At 41.6% G+C, this 21,044-nt stretch overlaps 1 protein-coding gene across 6 annotated transcripts in view; it reads right to left on the reverse strand.

Annotated features, from left to right (window-relative positions):
* Window positions 1-18,349, reverse strand: part of NCOA2 (nuclear receptor coactivator 2) — a 184,580-nt gene extending 166,231 nt beyond the window's left edge. The window contains exons 1-3 of one of the 6 annotated variants that reach the window (XM_058830791.1): window positions 18,225-18,349; window positions 8,138-8,217; window positions 5,047-5,199 (exon numbers count right to left, since the gene is read on the reverse strand). The gene's annotated coding sequence lies outside the window, so the exon portion shown is untranslated. Of the gene's footprint in view, window positions 1-5,046; window positions 5,200-8,137; window positions 8,218-18,183 lie in introns of all 6 variants that reach the window. The other 5 variants (XM_058830790.1, XM_058830789.1, XM_058830788.1 and 2 more) reach the window with 5 other exon arrangements.
* Window positions 18,350-21,044: the final 2,695 nt, after the last annotated feature.

The following is a 21,044-nucleotide window of genomic DNA, read 5'->3' on the forward strand; positions in this document are numbered from 1 at the left end:
CAACCTGCCTGTCCCCAGCTTGGCACAGTGGGGAGAGGCAGGGCCACCCTGGGCCCAGGAGCAGCCGGGGAGTGAGAGCAGAGGCCAGGAAGCAGGGAGCCATCTGACCCATCAGCTGTCCCTCTGCCCAGGGCACAGGCTGTGCCACTGAGATGGTGGCCCTGCAAGAACCCTCTCCTTGTGCCCTGCAACAGCTCCCACTCAGGCTGTACCCACAGCCATGCAAGTGACTTCCCCCTGTGGCTTACTGACTGTTGAGCCTCGCTGTGACTCTAGCCCTGACATCCAAAACTCTTAATTTCAGAATTTCCTAAGTGAGCTATTATAGCATTTCTGATTAGCAGGGACTTTTTCCCCCTTCCTCAATGAAGCTACTTACAAAATTCCAGCCAACTCATTAACAGCTTTAAGCTAGCCATAAATAAATTTTCAATAAGCAATTCCCCCTCAAAATGCACACACACAACTAAGTCTAACTCTCTAGAAAGAGTCTCACAACCATTGATCAAATTGTCACAAAACACGGGACTATCCCAAAGCTTTAAGAGATTCTATCAGGAGACCACAAAACCATTTTCCTGGAAGCTGGGGGTGGAAGGAAACAGCTCAGAAAGCAAGTGATGAAGCAAATAAGAGGATGGGTAAGTAAGAGGTAACTTTGATAACTACTGTTACTGGAATCAAGTTAAGCACAGCAGGCAGTTAGGGCTTTTTCCTTCTTTAAGTGCCCACAGTACCTAAAACAGGACCGGAGCACCATATGCATGGTTCCATGCCTGTATTCAAAAATAAATACATACTATTGTGAAACATATGTGCTATATACAAAGCATATTTGGCACCAAGCAACTAAGGCTTGGTAAAATTGGAAAATTAATTGGAAAATTAATAGAACAAATCTATTTAACCATTGCAGTTGTGGCATATACCCTGTGGTCTATAGTAGCGGCGGCAGCATGGTTAGGGTATGACAGTGGTGGAATAGCAGCATCATATAAGATGGCCTGGTTTAGGGTAGTTTGGGTTTGGGGTTTTTTTGGCTTCCATAGGTTTGTATTGAGTATATTTCAAGTGTGGCAACAATAGTGTTATACAATTTGGTGTGCTGGTATTGGTTCCTCAAGTATTTAAATGTTGCTGTAGTGGCTTGACCGTGGTCAGATGCCAGACACCCACCAAAGACCTCTCTCTTACTCCTTTCTGCAGATGGACAGAGGAAATGAAGTATAACAATGAGTTCATGAGTTCAGATAAGAACCGGGAAGGACCAGACACTAAACACCACCAGGTTAGAATCAGAGATATTAATTGCTAACAGAGAATCAGAGATATAAATTGCTAATTTATTGCTAACAAAATCAGAGAAGGATAATGAGAAGTAAAATAAAGCCTTAAAACACCATTCCTTCACCCCTCCTTCCTTCCCAGCTCTGCCTTCTCCCCCACCACTGCAGGAAAAGAGGGAAAGGGGGTCATGGTCAGGTCATCACCCATTGTTTCTGCCACTACTTCGGGAGAGGAGTTCTTCCCCTACTCTAACATGGGGTCCCTCCCATTGGAGACAGTTCTCCACTAACTTCTCTAAAGGGAGTCCATCTCAGGAGCAACAGTTCTCTACAAACTGCTGCAATCTGAGTCCATCCCATAGTCTTCCCCAAACTGCTGTAGTGTGGGTCACTCTTCCAAGGGGTGCAGTCCTTCAAGGAGAGATGGGTCCCCTGTGAGTCCTCCACAGGGTAACAAGTCCTACCAAAAACGTGCTCTAGCATGGGCCCCTGTCTCCATAGGTCTGCAGGTCCCTGCCAGGACCCTGCTCCAGCATGGGCCTCCCATATTGACACAGCCTCCTCTCACGTATCCACCTGCTCCAGTGTGGGGTTCCTCCACAGGCTGCAGTCAGATCTCTTACATCCCCATGGACCTTCATGGGCTGTAGGGGCAGAGCTGCTTCACCTTGGCCATCCCCATGGGCTGCAGAGGAATCCCAGCTCTGGTGCCTGGAGCACACCTCCCCCTCCTTCTGTGCTGACCATGGTGTCTGCAGAGTTGTTCCTCTCACATATTCCCACCCTGCTCTTCTCTGCGCGCAGTTAGAACTGTGCAAGAGCTTTTTTTTTTCTTAAATGTTATCTCAGAGGCGTCACCACCATTCCTAATTGGCCCAGCCTTGACCAGTACCAGGTCTGTCTTGGCACTGACAGGGACTGGCTCTGCTGGACAGAGAGGAAGCTTCTGGCAGCTTCTGGCAGCTTCTCAAAGAATCTACCCATTACCAAAGCTTGAGCATGCAAACCCAATACAGCTGATCAAGAGCCTAGAACTTGGACACTGACCAAAGAGTAAGCTCATGAGGAAGGAAAGACTAAAATCACAGTCAGGGACAAAGAATATTTTAAACATCAGTAGTCATGCATCAAGCTCCATGTACCATTAGTTGCAGATAAACCCTATTCCATCACAGGATACATTCTGGAAGTTACATACTGTAACTCGAGACAGAAAAAGCTTTACATGAGTCTGTTCCGCAGGACTAAGCAATAAAAACACAGTTAACCAGGATCTGTGAAGAGAAGCCAAGCAAAAAACCACAACTGAAAACTGAAAGTCCATAAAAATTAACCCAAGTGAAATTTCATGTGTTGGCCATCTACTTTTAGAGAAATGTTGATGGTTTATCCCATTTTAAAATACTATTAAACTGTGTCACCACACAGTAGTTTCAAGCTCACAACCTGAAGAAAGAAATGTAGGGGGTATCTCACTCTTAAAGCAGTAAAATAGGTACCTACAGATTGATGGACAAAGGAATCCAAGGCAAAAAGAGATCTTCAATTCTACGTGTTATTTGTAAGGATAATATTTTAAGGTTTAAGTGAAAACATTCAAATATAAGCTAAGAAAAACATGTTGAAAAAAAAATGAATAGAAGCATTTTAACTCCTCCTGACACTACTACAGCTTCCCTCAAGGAAAAACCAAATTGCAGTACCTACTATAAAACTAATTCTTTTCTCAGTTCTAATTTTAAATATTCCTAGTTTGCCTATTGTCATTTTGAAATATACAGAGTTTAGTGTATAGAGAATGCTGTAGTGTATTGATTTGGGATTACTGAAGGAAGAAAAGTACTGATAATGAAAAAAAGGCAAAAATCTGGACCTTAAAAACAGATGTTGGAATAGGAGAACAGAGCATATTCTTCATTTATCCTGGCCACAGTTGCAGAGTTTTAGCAACACATTTACACACTGGCAAATACTGTGTACAGAAAAGTGTCAGTACCCTTTTTTGGTTGTGGTGAGGTGACTAGAGGAGGTTTCTCTAACATATTTGAGTAGTTAGAGCGCTGAACAATGATACTGTAATATTTACCAATATTTCATTAATGAAATCATTTTCATAATACTGAACTTCTGTGACTTATCTAGGACCTTTCATCTGAATTTTTCAACATACAAAGTTTGTTTTAAAAAGAAAACCTGAAATTTCTTGCCAGCTCAGTTAATATAAAAGCAAATTAATCATACCATTACATGTCATTACAATGTTGCACATTGTACAACACTTTATATTATAATCATCTACAAATTTTCTTAGCATCACAGCAGATAAGTCTTCTGAGCCTAACATCCCCACATTGTGGTATTAGAAAAACTCACCCACTTCAATGTACGCAAATATCCATGAACCTCAAAGTATTGTAGTATAATGCTGTCAAATAAACAGACTACTGGAATTCAATTTCCAGAAAGCCAAGGCAAAATCTACTGGCCTTCATCTGAAATACATTGTCATTTCCAAGCCCTGTATTTAATTAATACTATTTACTGTCAAGAGCCAAGCCGTGTAAATATTTCACTCTTCCCAATTCAGGGACTAAAGGCAGGCCCAGAGGAAAATCTGCCCAAGTAAATGCATCTCATCTTCTTTGATGATGCAAGTGCTCAGTTGTCCTGTTCTTGACCCCTCTAGAATTCCTAGGCTCCAATACTGGTGATACAATGTCATCAATCAATATATAAAATATACATTGATTTTCCACAGAAGATAATGACAGCTATTTCTTCTGCTAATGCTAATACAGTATAACTTTGTCCATATAAAAAGGTTCCTATCAAGGTAAGAAATGAAAAATCTTAGCAAAGTCCATTACAAAGTCAAAACCAATATTTAAGAAGTGAATAAAATCAAGTTAGCAATCCCATTTCCTAAATATTTTTTATTTATCTCACTGAAACTGCAATGTTCAAAATAATCTTCCAGGATATAACTACATACAAAAGGCAAGCTTCAATCAATTGAATGAGCATTTTCAACAGTCCTGGATATATATTAAGTTTGGTTCCATCAATGCAGTAAAAAGTTCACTGACAGAGCACTCCATTTAAATCCATTTACAGTAGTTAATGAGTTTTATATATATAAGAATAGTTTAATCCAGCTTTACAATGAATTTGAATACTGTGGCCTCAAAACTACGAAAGTACTTTATAAGTACTTTCACCACATACAAATCTTGTTCTCCTAATTGCAAGTGTAAGATTTCTCTCTACAGCACCTAGATTTTCATAAAATTTAAAGGAAAGAAATGCAATATATGCCATTAGTGTAAATTTCAACTTTACCACAAAATAATGATTTTCATAAACTCCTAGTTCCAATTTTAGGAGAAAAAGGCTTTTAGGGTGCAATTGTATAAATCTCAATAGATGCTCATTTCCTAATACTTCACTTCTCATTGTACCACCCACACAGAACTTCACTCTCAGATTAGGAGTATCATTTTGACGCTGATTACATTAAATTCACCATAATCAAGCATCCACTTTTACAAGCATCTTCATAGGCAATTCATGTTAACTAATGTCACTACTGAACAGCAGTGACTGAACACAGAATAATCTTATCACATTTCATGCAAAATGCAACTCCACGGTTTTGAGGTCTAGCAATGAAAACACATTCCCTTTATTTATCACAAACCAATTCAACACAGATTAAGTATCCCTCACAAAGCAGACCAGATTTATTAAAGATTACACATACCTGTATTTTACTTCATCAATCTCAGAAACACAGCTTCTGTGGGATTTAGGGTGCTCTGAACTGACTCCAGAATTCTAGGTATTCACCATTCCAACCCTGCTTTGCAAGCTGACAGAAGTGAGCTCTGCCTTATTCAGGTCTGATACTTGGAATCTATGAAGGTAGTAAGATAAGTTCCTCATTTGCATCCTTAAATTAACACCCAAGGCTCTTAAAACTTGTTTCGATATAAGGCAGTTTTATTTTCAGTATTGCACTTTATTTTCTGACAGCATTCCCTTTACACAAACATGTATTGGGAGAACACAGTCAAAAATGAGACATTTGTCAGAATTTTCTGTATCTACTACAGCTGTAAACAACGAGCACTATAACTCAGAATGAATAGACACACAAATATTTTCTATCACACTTGACACTAACTACAACAGAAACGACAATGAAATCACTACAAAGTTAGATGGAAACAGACTCTCCAGATCAAGAGTGACAGAAAACTGAGATTTCTCTAATCTATGTTCTTTTTGCTAAGAAATATTCCTTACAAAGCAAACCACTTCATGAAAAAAGGAGAGAAATATTTAAAAAAAATGCTTTCTGACTGGTAACTTTTAGACTGGAAATTAAAATAGATTTTTTTTATCTGTTTGGGTTTTTTGCAAGTCTAAACTTACTATCATTCTAATTGCATCCCCTGCAGCTGCTTCCCACTACCTCAACTAACATGAAAAATAGACCAAATAAGCTTTAACTAGTAGTTTCATTTTCCAAAAACTTGATACAGTGATAGGCAAGCTGAATGTGCACAATTTCAGTCAGTCGTGGTACAGTCTCACAACATACAGTCAAAACCAACATCTGTAATTCCACAAGCAACATTAGCTAAAAGCCAAGATCTGGATTTCTTAAATGACGCTCTAACTGATGTATTCTTCCAACACTAGTATAATTTTAGATGGGTATACTGGTTAAAACAAACAGCTACAGCTCTTTGATCTTGCAACAGAGAAGGTGAACATGCAAGTATGTCAAATAACAACAGCCCTAGACACCCAAAAATCAATAGAAAAATTTCCAAGGATTCAATGGAACCAATATTTTAAACTATTCCTTGTCTTACGGAACTTACTTTTGCTGAACTGTAATAGGAACACAGAGATAGCCACACACTTTAAAGCAAAAGAATATTTTGAGTGAAAACTACCTCTCTGCTTCACCCATGCTCTATAAATCCTTTCATTACACCCTTTTTTTTTTTACAGTGGTTTATTCCTCAATGTCATCACCATAGACTTCATATACAAATATTCACATCATATTTGTTCTTATTAAAGGTTTTGAACTTCCCAAAATACATCAACTGTATTTTTGTCAGCATCTGTGAAGTTACCAGATTATTTTCACTCACTCTATCAACCAAATCTATAGTTTTGGTGCAGAATGTAGCAACACTAAGGAAAAGACAGGAGGGTTTTTTTGCCACATAAATTAATTAGGAAAAAACCACAAGCAATTATATGGAAATTGCTTTTTATTTTAGTATTTCCCTAATGCATTTGGTTTTTTAACTGAAAATTGAAATTGAGACAACGGAAAACAAACATACTATCAACTTGACAACAAAATTTCATGTTCTCTATAGAGAATCCTGGCAGTGACATTTTTCTCTTTATTACACACACCTAACTCATTCTGAGTGCTATTCACTAGGAAAACAATATTTGCAATTTTTTAAACAATTTGCTTAAATGATTACAAAAGCAGATCATTATTGAGAAGACCTGCAAAAGCACATTATGATTATGTAGTCCAGGTGACTACTGTAAATAAAAAATAATTAATATGGTGTAAGTAATAAGTGTAAACAAGTAATAAAATCTCTCTGGCTAAGCATTTAGTTAAGCATATAAGTTAATATAAAACAAAAACAAATTATTAACCAGAATTACAAATTTCATGGAATAGAATGAACTCCAGAGTGTTTTATCAGAACTGAAAAGGGAAAAGACAAAAAAAAGCACTGGAAAATTGCTTAGCCTGGTTTCCCATTCACTGATGCTAGAAAATTAGGAAAGTTTAAAGAAAAGCATTGTTAGTTTGCAAAAACTGCTGAACATCATTGACAAAAGAGGAAATAATACTTGATGTGGGCATACATAATTTTACCCATATTTAGTTGGCATTTTATAAACAGTCATCCCCCAAACAACTAAAAACTCTTTCAGCAGGCTCATTTCCCACCTCTATATTTAGTGTACAAGCCTCAAAAATACATATTTCTGACCTTAATAAGTCACTCTATGTGTTAAAAGACAACATTTATTCATGAGTACACTGAAAAAGTTCTCACATAAAATCTCAAATGCGTATTTGTTGTAAAAGATTTATACTGAGTGAATATACTGATATATCAAACATACCTAAAATAAAACCACAGCATTTATATTCTACTTTTTTTTACTGCACTTCCAAACTATTATTAGTCTGCATTTAAACAATCCGCAGGGGTCTCTTTTTCTAATTCTCAGTGGCATTATCCCTTCTTGAGAGCAGAGTTAAACAGGCACAGCACTGCCTGATGGAGTCATCAGACAGTAATTCTTGAGCAACAAGCAGTTTAAGTCATCATTGTCATTATACCAATTTCAACCCTCAATTTAAGTAATTTATTAGTGCACAGAGTTGGATGGAAAAGCTTGTATTATTTCATATTCAACCTTTGCCATAAGACAGACCATAATCAGCACATCTGAAAGATGTCAATTCCTTAGTTACAGTATAAAATATCAAACAAACCTAATGAGAAAGGCTGAAGGGATCAACATATTCTTTCTCAGCAGAAAGCCACATTCCTGGTCCTGGCACCAAAGCAAGGACCCTCTGCTTCCATAACCAGTCTCACCATTATTTTCAAAGCTTCTAAAACATTAGTATTTCCACTCAGAGTACAGTATCACACTTCACTTAAAAGCAAGGTTTGTTCTGCCGTATCCACACAATCAATTTAAGACATCTCCCATCAAACTCCCCAGTGAAGAAGATAAAACTGCAACACAATCCAATTAAATGCAATAGGATATAGACAACTCACCAAGACTCAGCGATGCAGACAATGATTTCTAGGGGCTGTGAATGCAGGGGGCCTCACTACTCAGATACATCTCAAGCATGCTAGGAACAAATTTGAGAGAAAAATATTAGTTTGGTTTTTTTTTTTGGAGATGGGCACAGAAGAACAAAAATATGATGTTTAGCACACTGCTGGTTTAAGCAACGAAGGAAACACAAACTTTGCAGAGCATTATCTGTTTTTCCAGACATAACTACAACCCCCTTCCAGCTGCACAATCACTCCAGTCACACGACTTCCTTTCTACCTGCTGCCTACTGCAAATTCACAGCGATAGCAGCTAAAATGTTTACATTAACTTACACAGTACATAGCCTCTATTTTCACTAAAGAATCTGTGAGAACTCTGAAAGTGCTTGGTTCCTTTTTTGGTTTACTGCTTGATTTGATAGCACATTAGTTTCAAATCTCTAAAAAGAAGAAATTGGTGTTCTTTCAACTATTATTATAAGTTGCATGTACAGAAGCATGTTTCTCCTCTCAGCCTCCACTTACAATATTCCTGACCCAAGTGACATGCATCAGTGAACAGAAAGCCTTTCACTCATATGGAGTCCCATAAAGCAGTAGAGTCCCATAGAACAGAGGCCATACATTGGCCTAATATAATAATTTCTTCAAGGGAGGAGGAGTGTGACACTGCCCACACAAATATTATACCTGAAGTTCTGTCTGTAGGTCAAATAGCACTTTATGTCAAATGTATCCAAGCAAACTACCAAAGAAGTTTTCTACTTCCCTATTCTGACAAACAAAAAGGCAGAACATAAAGCAAATGAGAACACAAATAAAATGAAAGATATACTGCAAGAGTCATCAGCAAAAAAAGACACAACACACTAATTATGCCTCTAGAGTAACAGAATTTAGAATCTCTTCCTTTGTCATTTCTGCCATCTTATAAAAACCTTCTTCAAACAAACTCTGCATAAATTCTTTCAGCCAGACAGGATACCACTACAGTAACAGACTATTCAGGGGCACCACTAACAAAGAAGTATTCTTATATAAAATATACACACAGAAGATAAGAATACATTGTTTCCTCAGGAATGCCCAAAAAGCACACAAGCTCTGTGGATCACAAACTCAGGGTTTTGAGTGGGTCCTTGTTGACAGAAAAACCATCTTGTCTTGGAAGAAAATCTGTAAGCTAGCTACTAAATCTTTTGGCATTTCCGAGAGCCACCAAAGAGAAGCCACAGTCTCAGCAGCAGATGGGGGCTGCAGGCAGCCCCAGCCCACAGTGGGGAGACCTCTTCCCCTGAAGAGCAGCAAACAGGACACTGCCTGTGCAAACAGGAGCATTTCCCACTCATCTCCTGTCTTTTACCTGCTGTGCACCAGTGAATGAGCTCTCTACTACCATTTTGTTTCTTGACAACTAATGTGGCTGTTCACTTTTATTTTCCTGCTGTTTCTCCCTATTTTTGAATCCCACCTCCTGGTCTCTGTGGCCTCCAATACAGCTGCTCAAGGAGTCTGTACACAAGCCATGTGGATCCTAACTATTGCAGTAGTGTCCACAAGGCCCCATTAGAAAAGACAAGCTTTGCTGATTTTCATTTGTTCTATTCATAAAACTTTAGATAATAATGTTGTCTGAAAACAAATACAATGCATTATAGCTTCACAGTAGAAGCACTACCTTCAAAACACAAAAACACAACTAATAAGATCTTTCTTCCCAAAAAAAAACCTCTTGAATTATAGAGCAACTATCGCACTGTATTAGGAATGGTGATAAGCACAACACTGACTCCCTTAGCTTCATTGTCCAAGAGAGCAAAGTTTATTACTCTTAATCTTCTTTTATGCACATGTTCAAGAAAGTCCGAGAGGTAAAACTCTCATTGGTCATTAAAGCAACACATCACCATCATTGGTTAAGTGGAACACCACCCCTTGACTGTTTCTTAAATAACACCTGCAAAGATTGTTGTCCTTTACCAAGGACTGTTTGGATTCTTTCTCATGCTTTTTCAGGCCAGTGAGAAGCCTGTGTGACTTAGTTTCACACAGGCTCTGTGCTCCCTGACTGCTGAAAGCAACCAGCTTTGAGCTGCTTGGCTGTAAGCAACCAGCAACAGACTCATGTACCTGAACAGCTGTTCTATCTAGTTTCTGACACATTTCTCTAAGCTAGACTGTCAGTGAAGAAAAGAAGTGATGAATATGAAGTTATGGACTACGAAATTATCTTAGTCCTTTGCCTTCCCTTCTCAAGGTCATTCTGGAGGCTGAAGAAAAAGCCAACTACCCCCTATGCCTATGCAAATTTACACCCAATCCCACAAGAATCAGGAGCTTCTTGGGATGACCCTCAGAACACAAGGGTGTTCATACTCTTGTATGAAGCCAGGTCTCAAAGTAGCGTAACTCTGTTAACAGTGATGCACAAAGGCCCACATGTAGAGCACGTCACTGCCTCGAATAATACACAAATTATCAACATTACCTACGATATAAAAATGGAATACACCACAGCCACACCTGCCATTTTCCAACACCACCATCCAATCCTCCATCCCACAAAGAGTAGAAGAAAACTGTTTTAAAGGTCAAAAAACCTCAACTAAAAACAATTGATATGGAACAGAATAACGTACTGTCTGTCTTCTGACTTCAGAACACTTTACATCTTTATTTTCCACTTGTCCATTTCTTTCCTTTCTGGTCTCTACTTCAGGTACCTAAGATGCGTTTACCTCCTTGGTCCATAAAAACAAAACACACAACATCAATGCTACAAACTACAGTTAAGTGAAAGGGAGTGAGAACTGCCACTTCCAGACATACTTGGAAGAGATCATCAAACATGCAAGCTTAGTGAGTGTGAACTTGGTGAGCTTAGTGAGGCTTTTCTCATCTACATCCAGTCTTCAAGTTCCATCATTCTTAAACTAAGAAAAGGATCCAAAAATGATCTCACCACCGCGCAGTTATCACTAGCTTCACACAAAACTGTAGCAAGAAAATATTTTGAGGCCTCATGAAAAATTCAGTATCTTTGTTTCAAAGTAACACTTAAAAAAATACAGCAAAACAAGCAAAAGTATGTTTGCACTGCAAATGGCAACAAAAATTGGCAAGCAATTAAAATAAAAAAAAACTTTAAACTATGCTATTAGAGCTACATTTTATAGTCTGTAAAGTATCAACAAGTTAATATTTTTTTGTACCCAAGATAATGGCAACAACTCTTCTGGACTCATTTAAAGAAAATAGTACATTTCTAGCTGTAAATTTTAATTTTTGAAAAAACAAAAATATTTAGACTGGAAGAAGAGCTTTTCTCCTTGAGAATATAATTGAAATCTGGAATTTATTTATTTATTTCTATACACTCAATACTCCTCCACAAAGAATCTATTTCAGAAAATGGATAGAACAGGACAAGGACATTGTTCATGTATCTGGAGACCAAGGTATAAATCTGAATGAGAATAGCAAGTTAAATTAGTTGACAATAATCACAACATTTCTCAGAATATATAAGTTGGTCAGCACGTCCTGACAATAATTTTGAAAGAGTAAAAAGAAAGGGCCAAGAGCTATGTTGTGAACTCAAAGCATGGTGTAAGCAGAAGGACGAAAAATAATCTCCACTGTAGCCCAGATGATACTAGAACTCTCAGTTTCGCAAGTATTAAAACTTAAGACCTTGTGTTTTCTTAGGGTTTGGGTTGCTTTGGGTATTTTGGGTTTTTGGTTTTTTTATTAATTTCTAATTCCATCAGACAAGCATATGATGAATTTGTAAGTTCATGAAAATATGTGTAACAAAAGTGTCAGTACATACTCTCAAATTTATTCATAGGCAAACTTTCCTTTATTCTCAAGAAGTTTTCTTTTTAAATGCAGTTTAGTATCTCCTACATAATCCATGAGGTACAAATAGGTGACAAACTGCATTGTTTTTAATTGGAGTGATTTTCTTCAAAGTCCATGGGCCAGGCTCATTAGAGATCAATACTGACAGCAATGAAAAACTAAATCTGTTCACACACAGATGAATTACAGCATAGGCAGAGTAAGAGTAAAATTCCATAATAATTCTGACTTAACAAGCAAAATGTTCTTTCACTTTCCATGCCCATTCTTCAACCCCAGGCTTCTCCACTGAGGCAGCCAATAAAGCAGCCAATTGTGATATGCCCACTATAAATCCTACCCAAGAGCAACAATATGTCTTACATAGCTCACTAAAAAAGCATCAAAATAGCAACTCTCAGTCAACACTACAGCAGATATATGTTCTCAATGTGTCCCCTCATAGAAGCTCCTATGATCCACACTACCTAAGATTTATAGATAAATCAACACATTTGGTAGATATTTTAATTAATTTGTCACCTATACTCTCTGCCCTTTCATTAATTCAATAAAGGTTTCCATGTAATGTGGACTATTCTGGCAAAATACAAGTTTTCCTTTCCGAACAGAGAATAACTTCTTGAAGTTCAAAAACAAAGAGAAAATGTAAATAGGATTTACGGAGGACATTGCATGTTAGCTGCAAAAAGCAAATGCACATTCCAAAGAAGCTTCTGAATATCTAAGTAAAGGGAGCACAAATACAGAAAGAGTGAGATTTACTATAAGTTGTAACTGCTAAAATGAGAGCAAAGGAAAAATAATATCTGTCAGAAACTGTATTAATGGGAGATTGTTATGGAAGCCATTTAAGGAAATGCAAGACTTGGAATAGCATAATGATGAAGCTGCAGAAGAAAAAAATGTGCATATTGTTAATATGTTGCGGTATAGCTTCAGACATTTAAATTAATGAACTAATTTCAAACTTCAAGATGTCAAGCACTCCAATGACGATACATTTTCCATAGGAACTGTTTCCATTATATATCCATAAAACTCTTAAATAAAATTTCCATTAGTCTTTAATTTTAATAACGTGCAATTTCCACAGAAAAGATTGAAAAATCATAAACAGTTACAAAATGCAGTGCAGCAAATCTACCACATTCAACATCTATTTTTCAAACTATTCATCATCTCAAAATAATTGTATAAAATCTGCAAAAATATTCCAGATGCTCAGGAGAGGAAAGGCTGTTCTAGGTAATAGGTAAATGCAGAACTGAATGAAAGAAAATTAATTTCTTCCACTCGTTTTTCCATCACAGAAATGCTATTTCTGAATACTCACAACACTGACAAAATTGCTTTGTCTTAAAAAATGTCTAAAATATTCCCTGGGTTGTTTGGTTTTTTTTTAATTCTGTACCGTAAATTGATTACACTATACAACCTGTCATTTCTCATGTCAGATTTCTATTTGGTATGTTTTGAAAAGGCTATGGTAGTGAATCATTAAAACAGGGAGTGTTTGCATAATGTAAATACTGCTGACAAACTATTAACTGTAGAACTGGTATGATGCCTTCGTAATATGTAACCACTGATGTAATATTAGAAATTATTCCTACTACTCAAAGTTGCCATTTCAGCAATACATATGACTGTTTAAAATGCTATTCCAACACAGAGCAGGAGTCTTGGCAACTGTATTTTATTCCCTGAAATCATAAAATAGTATCAAAATATTATCTACAATAAATACATGAAATATATGTTATCTAAGCTCCATTATCCTGACGGGTAAAAGCCAAAGAATACTTCTGTAAGGTTTAAATTCCCAGGAGAAGAAGAGCTCAGATCCTGTCTGCAAGCACACAATGGAATCACAGCTGACGATGCACATCTTTTTCTGGATGTCTCCATATGCTCAGGAGGGTTTTTTCCCCTCCTATCCCTCCCTGTTTCTCCCTCTCCGCCTCCCTTGCTCCCAGCATTACATTGAAGAATTTGTCATTATCTACTGCCAGAAGTATAAGAATGTTTTAACAACTAACAAAAATAAAGTAGTGCAGTGAACTTCACCTCATTTAAAAATAAAAATAGGGGATCCTGCCAGAGTAGCTGTCTGTAACTAAGTTAACTAACAGCAGAAAATGGGTGGATGAATGGATGCTGTTATATGCCTTCTATAAAGTAATTATCAATGTTACCCTGCTCCAAGTTTAAAATGCTGTGTCACACAGCCGAGTATATACAGTAACAACACATTTAACCTCTGACCTCTAAAACCAAACATGGCCATAAATGAATATTGAGCATTTAATGCCTATCAGAATACTGAAGAAATGTGTGGAATTTGTTAAATATACCTACTTGCATGCAAACTGCATTGTTTAACATTTATGTTTGCCACAGCAAATGTACAAAGAACTGACCATGGCAAGAACAGTTTTAGTTCAGTGCAGTGCTCTCTTTCTTCAATTCACAAACTATTAGTGCTCGGCAGACAAAGAGAGTTACCTTTATATTTAAATTTGGTAGTGGTCTTTGGTTTGTCTTTTTCTTTCAAATGAACTGACAGCATCCTCAAGGCTTAGACCTCTTAAGACTCTGCAATTCTGGTGTCAGGTGCTAGAGAAACTCCAGCTGAGCACAGAAGCCCAGATTTTGCCAATGAGACTGACATCAGCAACAAAGGCAAGGAGCAGAAGACAGTGGGCATTGTAGCAGCAGCTGGCTCGCTCACTGACTTTGTTCTTCGTGCTGCAAAATCTGGGCTCCCTGCAGATGGGCTAGCTCTTACTGGTTTTTTGGAGGATGGAAGGAAAAGTTGGGAATGCCAACACTACAGACGGTTTACATGCCTCTTTCAACAGTCTTTCAGCATTCTAATGAGCAAGCTACACCCTAAATGATTATAAAAACACAAACATTATTCTTAAGTAATTATTTTTTACTTCAGAGTCTCGGTTTAATGCAATACACTACTGACTATATATGTCAATAAATCCCTTATATTTTCTAATGCTTTCTCCAGAAATAACCTTTATTTTCTCTCTCAAATAACACTACAGTTTAAAATCTTAAATTAATTCCAAAAGTACCATTCTCGATGCAATAAAGTATGCCTTCCTCAAATGTCTTGAGTTTCAAATTTAGCACTGACACCACCAGGACACACGATGAGGAATTTACACACTTAGTAAAGAAGTGCCTTCAGACATTGCAGAGATACTGAAGAACCACATCAGACATGGATTCTCTCCCTAGTAAAGACCACAAGCCTCAGAAAATACAAAGTTGAGAAATCTTCAGGTTTTATGTGAAATAAAAGAGTACAGTGACTAAAAAGATGAGGTGACTGTAGCACGTTTTACATGCATTTATTGCATAATGCCCATCAAGATAAAAACATATTAAAAATAATGTGATTCTCCAAAATATTGCATGATGTTAAAAAAAAATGAACTTTTCTTCTTAAAGTTGTACTCAGTGTTTTTGAAGCTTGAGTCCATGACAAAGTATTTTCTTCAAGACTGTAGATAACCAAGATTTCCTATGAACATTAAGCTTCTCACATTTACAGATTAACCATTTGGGGGCAATTTACAACCTTCCTTATCCCGTATGACACAACAGAGCCAACTTCTACGTCCAGTCCCCAAAGAGCTACCACCACAAATGCAAAAGTAAGGGATACAAATGCACAAGTGGCCACATGTGTTTGTATGCACATGTGTACGTGGAGATACACGCAAACCTGGTACATCCTATTTGTGACACCACTGCTGATGTAAACAAACAAGTGTTCTGGAAAAAAGTAGGAGGCACCAATACCTACACCAAGTGAAATAAAACAACCAGTTTCCATCCGCACTAAGCTGTGTTTAAGCAAACAAGATCTCTGCTTTGGAGTGCAACAGTTTCGGTATGACATGAAAAATGGTATACAATATGGTCATTTCTCAGAGAGCACCCAACACAGTGGACTGGCAGCTCCCTCCCTTTGGGCACTGCTAGAGGATTCCCCCATGAGAGGAGCCCACCAGGTGACCTAACACTGCCACTGGAAGCCAGGAAATTAACTGACTAGAGGTTTTTTTTATAGTTCAGTACATAAAAATCCCAAAAGGATAAAATCCAAATGACTGCCACAATGGCAGAACAACAATGAAAAAAATGCTTTAAGTATAAAGACTGGCAATCTTATATGCTTACTTATTTACAGTGGCAATGGAGCTCTGTTGTAACTGCCATAGCCAGGTACTACATGCTTAGCTCAAATTATACTTAAACATTATGGGTTGAGTTCTAAAGCCTATTCACCTGCTTCTTACTACTCCGAGAAAGAAAAAAAAATAAAAGAAGAAAGAAATATACAAACAATTTATTATTATCGAACAAGCAGGCTGTTCTCCTTTCACAAGGAGACTCTCCTGGCTAAATTACAAGTATATTTATACAGTGTCCCACATACACACACTTGAGACCGAAGTATACAGGCTAACTCAAACTAAGTATATATCGTGATATACACCTATCACGACTTCCCAGTGACTAGCAGCAACCTCCTTGCCTTGTTTGTGTTTTTTGGGCTTTTTTTTATTTCCCTCACCCCCACCTTTTTCTGCCAGGCTCTCGAGCAGGTTTCCCACAAACTACACGGCCTGAATGCCCCTCTCCGGCAAGAGCAGCGCGCGGTCCCCGAGCTGGGGGAACGCTCAGGCCCAAGCGGCGGCAAAGGAGCTGAGGGGCAGCGAGGGAGGCGAGGAAGGCGAGGGACGCGGCTCCGGTTACGCCTGGCCCCGCAGCCTCCGAGCCGCGCGGTGCCCGCGGCGGCGCACACACCGCCCCCCGCGGAGGCGGGGAGGGGCCGCGCACCCGCCCTCCGCGCAGGCGGCGGGCACCTCCGCCCCCCTCCCCCGCGCCTCACGCGTGGGGCTCCGCCGGCCGCGGAGCGCCCCGCCTGCAGCCGCCGCCCGCTGCGGGGAAGCGGGAGGGAGCGGAGCGGCACCCGCCCAGGGACCCCGGCCCCGCGCCCGGCCGGCTGCTCCCCTCTTCCCCCCTCCTCCTGCCGCCGCTCCCCGCCCCGCGCACACACGCAGACACACGGCACTGCGGCGGCCGGGCCCCCACCCCTCCCCGGGCCGCGGGGAGGCGGCGGCCGGGCGCCCCGAGCTGCGCTCGCACGCAGCTGCGACGCCCCGCCGCCCGCCCCCGCGGCTCGGCCCGGCCCGGCTGCGCGGCGCGCACGGGCAGGCACAGCCCCCGCGCAGAAAGTTAAGAGAAGTTGCCCGCTTCGCCCCCTCCTTCCCCTCGCGTCCCCTGAGAGCGCCGAGCGGCGGCTCGGCGCCCTGCGCAGGGGGAAGGGGAGAGAGCGCCGGGCGGCGCGGTCCCTGCCCGGCGTGGAAAGGGGGGCGGCCAGCTCGGCCCCGCGGCCGGAGCGCGGAGCGGCCCGCGCCGCTGCGCACCGAGTCGTTGTCAGCCGGGGAAGAGGAGGCGGCGTGCGCCGCTCTGCTCCCCAAATCACCCCTTTTGTCATCGGGGAGAGACCCTCCCTCAAGTTTCGCTATCGCTGCGTGGTGGGGGTGAGGGGGAACGTCCTGAACAGTCCCTTCAAAATCGCACCCCGCTGACCCATCTTCCCCCGGCGCGGCCAGGGCAGTCCCTGACCCCCAGATCAGCACCTCGCCTTCCCGATTCCTCGCACTTCCCCCCCCCCCCCCCCCCAGCCAGGGGCGCGGAGAGGCGGCACCAGACCTCCGCCTGGCCTGGGAGCAGGAAACCGGCCCCCTCGGCCCGGCAGGGTGGGGTGCCCTATCCCCCCCCCCCACCCCCCTCCCTCGCCGAAACAGGAGGACGTCCCGGAGAAGTAACCCCGCGCGCCCACCTCCCCCCCCCCCCCCGCCCGCCCGCAGCCGGGGTGCGAGCACGATGCCCCGGCAAGGGGCGGCCCCGCGGTCCCTCGGCTCCCCACGGAGGGGCCGCAGCCCCCGCCCCGCTCCCCCCCGCCGCCGGCGCGGGGGAAGCCGCCTCGCCGCGGCCGCGGTGCCGCCCGCCAACGCCGCCCCTCCGCGCACCGGCGCGGCCCCGGGCGTCCCCCCGGCGCTACACGGGGCGGCCGGGCGGGCGCGGGGGGCTCGGGCACACCCCCCGCCGCGCCGGGGCCGTGCGGGAGCCGTTACCGGGGTCAGTGCCGTCTCCCGCCGCTGCCGCCGGCGCTGACCTTCGCTTTGTAAGATGAAGCTGAAGCTGGGGCTGCGGCCGCCATGTTCCTTTTTAATAACTGCCTGCTTGTTTATTTCAATGGAGACCCTCCCACCGCTCGCCCTCCTCCTCCTCCTCCTCCTCCCCTTCTACCCAGAGGAGGGCTGGACGGGGAGGAGGCAGGGGGAGGCACAAGTCACTCCCCCCTGCCCCCCGGCACGGCGGCGGCGGCCGGGCCCCGGGCGGGGGGAGGCCGGGCCGGGCGGGCGGCAGCGCGGCGCGGTCCGGGGGCCGCCACCGCCCCTCGGCGCTGCCGCTCGGCGGAGCGCGGGGCCGCTCGGCGCCCCGCCCGCAGGGACAATGGCAGCCGCCCCGCTCGCAGCCCTGCGCAGCGCTCCCGGGAGCCTCCTCCTCGGCGCCCGAACCGGGGAGAAAGGGGAAGGGAAAAACACGGTCCTTCGCCCTCGGAGGGAGAGGGAGAGACTTTGACTCCGGCCCTTTGCCGTCCGTCCTTGGAGGAACCCCGCTCTCAGGCGGGACCGGAGCAGTCAGCCCTCTTACGGCTTTCGGTGGCCCATATTCACGAAAACAGGGAAGTGAGGCGGGGGGATACAGTCTTATTTCCTTTCTTTGCCTCCGGGAATAAAAAAAAAAAAAAAAAAAAAGAAAAAAAGACACACGTACTGAAAATCATGTCAGCTGTATCTCACTCATGGGAGCAAGAGGATTGAGATGCAGGCTTTCCCAGATTGGAGGAGTGAATACATGAGTTAAAATTTGTTAAGGGCGGGAGGGCGATTGTTAAACATTGCCCTTTAGTTCAAGAAGCAATCCGTGATGCAGAAATCCTATCTTACAAGAAGAGCTTTACGTTTTCACAAGTATCGATAATGGCGAGTCGTACTTTACACTGCAACAGTCCTTATTTTTGACATATTCTAGCCTGGATGTGCAGCCCCAAGTTGTTCTTTAGCTATCTGCAGATTATATATTGTTTCTGGTGGTATATCTAGCTCTGCTTGCAATTAGGCTTGTCAAATATTTTTTTTATAATAATCCTTGTTTTTCTGATGGATACATTTTGCCCTACTGTGCCGCATACAATTTCCCACACTTGTCTGACTTCATTTTTTTTAAGCTATTTTCTTGCATTGGGCAAAAATAGTTCAATTGTTTCTGCAAACAAATTAAAGGAAAACTCTTTCCCACTCTCCTCCCCCATGTTAAAGAAAGAAGCCTTTGCAATCAACTAGCTGGAAACTTGCAGTATTTTCTTCTGCTATTGAGAGAACTTAGAAAGGAGAGGGATGGCCATCAGAAATCTATTTGAATTCAGCCTCATTAGAGATGGGGATGAAGGGATTGTCACTCTCATATGCTCAATTGGAGCTTTGATGTGATAGTAACCAAAGACCCAATCCACATTAATGCCACTGTTTTAGCTGGAGTACTTTTGACATCATCTTCAGAAGATGGGCTGCAGCAGCTGAGAAGGACAACCTTTCTCATTGTCCCTCCCCATCAGCTGCATTTGGCAGAGAAATTACTTCATCTTCAGGAAACTCTTCCACCCTGCCCATACACAGGCAGGCAAAAAAGAGATTGAGTGTTCTCTCTGTAGAACAGACAGAACAGAATATTACCTTGAAATAACAGATCAAGTAAGAGTAGCTTTTATTTGAGGGGAAAAAAAGAAGGAAAAAACAACCAAAACCCTAAGAGAGCGAGCTTTTCCTCTGACTCCATTTGTCATATCTGTGCAAATCTCTGTAGCAAATAAGCCAACAGTTATATGGGCAATAATCTCATTTACCTCACAGTTGTGATTCGTACTCCGATGCAAAGTGAAACAGTGGTTCACTGGGGGAAAAAGAAGAAAAAAAGTATGTCTCTAATTCTGTGGCCATAAACAGTCCAATTCAGAATTGCACAGGTAAGTTTAATTCCAGCATTTATTTAGGAAATCTTGATATTTTTTTTAAATTTTTTTTTAATTTTTTTTTGGTGACAGCTAACTTTAACATAACCAAAAATCTTTATTAAACCAATACCTGAATCTACCAGGAAAATCAAGGAAGATCTTTTAACTTGCTGTGGTAGGAGCACAAAAAGCAGCCCATATAACATGGAGTTTATAGTATCAACATTGACAAAAAGCCCTGGCTCCTGTGTGGCTGAGTTTCCTAGTCAAACTCTGTGGGAGAGGAAATTTTAACTACATGCAGATGCTCAGATCCACTGAAATTTGTCAGTAGCTTCCTTCTAACTCATAAGCAAATACATTTTATCAGCTAAGGCCAAAACTCAAAGCCCTGGTTACAAGTATCATTGTATGCAAAGACCAGTAACGATGTTATTCCTAACTACTATTCTTTAAAGGGAAGGGACCATCTCCCAGATGGAAAATAGATTTGATAAACACACTTCAGTGCAGATTTTATTTAGCATTACAGCTCTTCTCTGAAACTTCTCCAGTGTCACCACTGCTGCATTGTGCTGACTAGAGTGGGCTTAGATTTTCAGCAAAAGCTTCATCCATTCTAAACAAGAGTAATACAAGCTTCCTGTCATCCTCTTGTTGTCACTTTCTTCCCCTTCTTTCTGCTGCTTGTTGTTTTGTTCACATCACTTTATACACTCATTTGATTATTCATTGTGATTTGCAAACCTTTCCTGGTGTGAAAATTAGCACTGAGAGAAGTTTTTAATTATTTTGAGTTTTCAGTGAGATTTGGTAGAATTTCCTCTCATAACTTTTTCTCCCTGCCCCCCCCGCGCCCCCCCCCCCTAAATTAACAGGAAAAATTAAAAATCTGAATGCAGCCATGTTTTCCTGGTC

This window comes from Poecile atricapillus, chromosome 2, assembly GCF_030490865.1.
Source record: "Poecile atricapillus isolate bPoeAtr1 chromosome 2, bPoeAtr1.hap1, whole genome shotgun sequence".
NCBI lineage: Eukaryota > Metazoa > Chordata > Aves > Passeriformes > Paridae > Poecile > Poecile atricapillus.